This window comes from Cervus elaphus, chromosome 27 (genome assembly GCF_910594005.1).
Source record: "Cervus elaphus chromosome 27, mCerEla1.1, whole genome shotgun sequence".
NCBI lineage: Eukaryota > Metazoa > Chordata > Mammalia > Artiodactyla > Cervidae > Cervus > Cervus elaphus.
The window spans coordinates 13,481,930-13,488,159 of record NC_057841.1 but is presented as its reverse complement, the minus strand read 5'-3'; positions in this window follow the sequence as shown (position 1 = coordinate 13,488,159).

The window sequence follows — 6,230 nt, the reverse complement described above, 5'->3', positions numbered from 1 at the left end:
AGCTAGTCACAAACCAGATCGATTATGATTACATTCGTAAAGAAGGAACACTGAGGCCTGCCAATCACCAAACCCACTTCTTATCACCTTAAATTACGCCATGCCAGCAAGACCTCAGTCTGGATAATGTGCTACCATTATCCGGTAAGAATTTCGTACCGGAATTATCAATAGAAAATGTGTGCAAACATATTCAATTGTGAGTAAATGCAGATCTTAAAACAAGACAGCAGGCCACACCCACACACCACCTTTAAACTTTCTAACTTGCCGTGACTCCCTGAAGTAGAACAGCTCCTTAGACTTCCCCTCCTGCATAGTTTAGCTTGGTTTTGACATCAGTTTAATTTCTGACCTTAGCGGAAAAATAAAGCAAATTATTGCCAACCTGTGGAGGCAGGCTCCACATCTTACCTGGAAGAAGATTCTTTGGTGGGCCAGTAAATCCCTTCAGGCAGAAGTCCAGGCAATTTTTGATGGAGAAAAATTTCCTGTAGAAAAAAAAAAAAACGTGGGTCAGTCCATCTTACCATCTTGGTTCAAATATAGGGATGTGCTCACATGGTTTAACATTTTAGCAAAACAATGAGCAATATTTTATTAAATACAGGTTGCTATAGCTTTGGGCACCTTTAAAGTTTTAACAAAACAAAAATGGTACTGAGTAGCTTTTTTAAAATACATAATTAGGTACTATGTTAATGCTAGGGAATAGATTTTTTAAAATAATCCTTGACATTAAAATATTTTATTTCACATATACATCTGTCAGATTCAAGGCTTTTTTACCTGTATGTTTGACTGCACAACTTATGGATGCTTAATGTGGACATTTAATACAATCACCAAGATGTTATGAGGTGGAACAAAAATACTCAACTGTTATGGAATCTCCCAGAAATTATTAAATTATTTTCAAAATCATTCTTTTATTTTTTAAATAATTCTCTAATAGAATAAATAATAATTGTATATGAAACAATATGGGCTAAACAACCATTGACAATCTCTCAAACCACGTTTTTAGAGACCATGTTTAACTCTGGTAAGACAGATACTCAACACTATACTAAGCATGGTAGAGGGATATGAAAGACACAGATGGTATATTTCCAGCACTAAGAAGTTTTAAATGTTGAAGAGATAATTTAAACTACTTCTTATACAACTAAATTATTTTACAGAATGAACATATAGTTTTGTATGATATATATCTGCTACTAAGAATAGTGATATAATAATTGGCCAGTGCAGTGTTTCATTTGAATTTCCAGAGCAATTTTTCAATATAATCTGTCTCAAATAAGCCACATCATTTAATTCTTATAATGTGAACTTAGAAAACATATATTTGCCATCTTCTATAATAATTTAAGTTTTGATATCTAAAGGTAATTTCCCACCATTTAGTTCTCTCAAATTTGTGCTAAACTCAGATTCCTTTATTCTTTCTATAATTTGCCTTTTTTCCAACTCTTTTAACAAAATACTTCAGTTCAGTTCAGTTGCTCAGTCATCTCTGACTCTTTGTGACCCCATGGACTGCAGCACGCCAGGCTTCCCTGTCATCACCAACTCACAGAGCTGAGTCAAACTCATGTCCATAGAGATGGTGATGCCGTCCAACCATCTCATCCTCCGTCATACCCTTCTCCTCCCACCTTCAATCTTTCCCAGCATCAGAGTCTTTTCAAATCAGTCAGTTCTTCGCATCAGGTGGCCAAAGATTTGGAGTTTCAGCTTCAGCATCAGTCCTTCCATTGACTATTCAGGACTGATTTCCTTTAGGGTGGACATGTTTCATTTCCTTGCAGTCCAAGGGACTCTCAAGAGTCTTCTCCAATACCGTAGTTCAAAAGCATCAATTCTTCCATGCTCAGCTTTCTTTATAGTCCAACTCTCACATCCATACATGACTACTGGAAAAACCATAGCTTTGACTAGACGGACCTTTGTTGGCAAAGTAATGTCTCTGCTTTTTAATATGCTGTCTAGATGGGTCATAATTTTTCTTCCAAGGAGCAAGCATCTTTTAATCTAATGGCTGCAGTCACCATCTGTAGTGATTTTGGAGCCCCCAAAGATAAAGTCTTTCACTGTTTCCATTGTTTCCCCAATTATTTGCCATGAAGTGATGGGACCGAATGCCATCATCTTAGTTTTCTGAATGTTGAGCTTTAAGCCAACTTATTCACTCTCCTCTTTCACTTTCATCAAGAGGCTCTTTAGCTCTTCTTCACTTTCTGCCATAAGGGTGGTGTTATCTGCATATCTGAGGTTACTGATATTTCTCCCAGCAATCTTGATTCCAGCTTGTGCTTCATCCAGCCCGGCATTTCCCATGATGTACTCTGCATATAAGTTAAATAAGCAGGGTGACAATATACAGCCTTGACGTACTCCTTTTCCTATTTGGAACCAGTCTGTTGTTCCATGTCCAGTTCTAACTGTTGCTTCCTGGCCTGCATACAGGTTTCTCAGGAGACAAGTCAGGCAGTCTGGTATTCCCATCTCTTTAAGAATTTTCCTCAGTTTGTTGTGATCCACACAGTCAAAGGCTTTGGTGTAGTCAATAAAGCAGAAGTAGATGTTTTTCGGGAACCCTTTTGCTTTTTTGATGATCCAGTGGATGTTGGAAATTTGATCTCTGGTTCCTCTGCCTTTTCTACATCCAGCTTGAACATCTGGAAGTTCACAGTTCACATACTGTTGAAGCCTGGCTTGGCGGAGTTTGAATGTTACTTTACTAGCGAGTGAGATGAGTACAATAGTGCAATAGTTTTAGCATTCTTTGGCATCGCCTTTTTTGGGGATTGGAATGAAAACTGCCCTTTTCCAGTCCTGTGGCCACTGCTGAATTGTCCAAATTTGCTGGCATACTGAGTGCAGCACTTTCACAGCATCATCTTTTAGGATTTGAAATAGCTCAACTGGAATTCCATCACCTTCACTAGTTTTGTTTGTAGGGACACTTCCTAAGGTCCACTTAACTTCACATTCCAGATGTCTGGTTCTTGGTGAGTGATCACACCATCGTGGTATTCTGGGTCATAAAGGTCTTTTTTGTATATTTCTTGTGTGTATTCTTGCCACCTTTTCTTAATATCTTCTGCTTCTGTTAGGTCCATACCATTTCTGTCCTTTATTGAGCCCATTTTTGCATGAAATATTCCCTTGGTATCTTTAATTTTCTTGAAGAGATCACTAGTCTTTCCCATTCTATTGTTTTCCTCTATTTCTTTGCATTTATCACAGAAGGCGGCTTTCTCATCTCTCCTTGCTATTCTTTAGAACTCTGCATTCAAATGGGTGTATCTTTCCTTTTCTTCTTTGCCTTTAGCTTCTCTTCTTCTCTCAACTATTTGTAAGGCCTCTTCAGACAACCATTTTGCCTTTTTGCATTTCCTTTTCTTAGGGATGGTCTTGATCATTGCCTCCTGTACAATGGCACGAACCTCCATATATAGTTCTTCAGGCACTCTGTCTATCAGATCTAGTCCCTTAAATCTATTTCTTACTTCCACTGTATAATTGTAAGGGATTTAATTTAGGTCATACCTGAATGTTCTAGTGGTTTTCCCTACTTTCTTCCGTATAAGTCTGAATTTGACAAAGAGGAGTTCATGATCTGAGCCACAGTCAACTCCCAGTCTTGTTTTTGCTGACTGTATAGAGCTCCATCTTTGACTGCGAATAAGATAATCAATATGATTTTGGTATTGACCATCTGGTGATGTCCATGTGTAGAGTCTTCTCGTGTGTTGTTGGAGGAGGGTTTTTGCTATGATAAGTGCATTCTCTTGGCAAAACTCTGTTAAGTTTTGACCTGCTTCATTTTGTACTCCAAGGTCAAATTATTTTCACAGAATATTTATCAGATAATTATTTAAAAGTCTAAATAAATATAATAAATTCACATGTGAATAAACAAGTACCTATACACAAACATAAACATTTATTTATGTATGCATGTGTGCTCGGTTGCTTCAGTTATGTCCAACTCTTTGTGACCCCACAGACTGTAGCCTGCAAGGCTCCTCTGTCCATGGGATTCTTCAGGCAAGAATACTGGACTGGGTTGCCATGCCCTCCTCCAGGGGAATTTTCTCCACCCAGGGATCGAACTTGCATCTCCTGCGTATCCTGCCATGCAGGTGGGTTTTTTACCACTAGCACAACCTCGAAAGCCCTTTGTTTACATATATGTTTGTCTATGTGCAGATAGTGCAGGCCAATGGAACTGCTTAAAGCCAGTACTCAGGAGGTTCCCTATGAAGGAGGCGTTTCATATTTCACAGTGTACAGTGGCCGCGACTCATGGTCCCTGAGCTGCTTCTGAGTGACAAAGCACTCACAGCATATACCGGCTCACAGAACTGCCAAAAATAGGCATGGAGTTTAGTGAATCCAACGTCACCTTTTCTTCTGTCTCTCTGACAACTTGGGAAACAGGCAAAGGAAGTCGTATAATATTCAGTGGTTGAGTCGAGGCAAGGATCACAAGTAGCTATTCCCAAGCAAGCACTCTGGCTACTGTCACATAGGATATTTCTAAAGGCAGCCTTAGCACATCTTTAGTGAGCCTTGTGAAGTTTGGGGCTTGTGTGTGAGCTTAGGAAAGCATAAAATGCAAGGTCATTGGAAAACCTATGTCCCTTGAGTTAGGTTGGCATCCGTAGCACATACCGTTACCCACTAAAAGTGCATTCCTTCTCCTCTCTTCTTGATAAATAACCCAGATTTTCTTCTCACCCAAGTATTTCAGAGAAATACTGAGTCCTTCGTCAGTTTCAGGACTGCATCGTGAATAGGCTCAGCAACTCGTTAGATCACTACACTCCCCATGGAAATGGGTTTACCAGGAGTCTGGTTCTAGAGCTGCCTCCTCCATGCTCATCCCCTGTTTCAGCTCTGTTCTCAGGGTTCTTTCATAACTGCAGGAAGGCTGCCACCAACGTGGGCAGTTCATCCTAGTGACATGACAACATCCGGGGAAATTTCTCTTTGCCTGAAAGCAAGGCCTTTATTCTTTCTCCAAAATCTCCAAGCTGACAGCCACTCACATCTCAGACACTTCTTACACCTGGAATCCACCTTACTAGCAAACCTCCTGGCAAGAGAGGTAATAAACATTCTTGTCTAAGCAGGTGTGATTCTCTTTTCCTTTACCTATAAAAGCTTCCCAGCGGGTACAGCAGATAAGATTGATTCCTGTAATCTTACGGTAGGATCTTTCCTGGGTGGCACCAAGAGATTAAGAAGACATGAAATAATATAAAACACATATTTTAAAACCAATATTAGTTCTAAGTAGTCATTCTTTGAGTCCCTTATTTGTTGATGCTCTAGATAAATGTGTTTCAAAAAAGAAAAAACACTGTTGAGATGTCAGGGGACCCGATGGGGTGGAGAAGCTCATAAAAGGAGAACTGTTTATTTAAAACTATAGAACAAACGTGCCTCTCATTCAAAAGAAGTTCTTGGTTTCAAAAGTATTCAAGTCTGAGAATAAAAACATAAACGGAATATAAATCTATCGTTCAGTTCCTTAGGCTTCCGGTTTGATATGTCTTATAAGTAACTAAGAAAGTTTCAGAGAGAACTAACTTACAAAGTTCTAGGTAACTTCATATAATCTTATGTTCTTCATTTTGTTTTTGTGTGGATGAGACTACAAAAGCACTTTTATGAAAGATTAAGGGAAACTATTTGCTCCTTGAATATAAAGAATCTTTGGAACTACACCTTTGAAACTGCTGCTCCTTGATCCTGGAATATTTTGACAGGCCCTTTCATGATCTTTATTAAGTGAACTTTAGCATTTCTCTTCCCTTTCACAGCATTAAAAATGCCTATCTGTAAAGTAGTTGTTTTTTTTTTTTAATGTCTGCCTTTTTCCCATACCAGACACAAAACAGCTTAAAAAGCAAAACATTAAAAATGTGTGCACTGAGAAATCAAATATATAATTTATTATAAGCGAAAGAATGTCAAACAAAGCTTTCACTCTTGATACTGAACCATAATTTTAAGAGTATCTGAATTATATTCAAGTAGAAATATGATTCCAACAAATATTATGTCCTCTTCATTAATAATCAAAATGAAAACTTTGGAATTATCAAATAGGAATTAACAGAATTTAATGGTTAAGGAAATCAACCCTGAACACTTATTGGAAGGACTGGTGCTAAAGCTGAAACTCCAATACTTTGGCCATCTGATGCAAA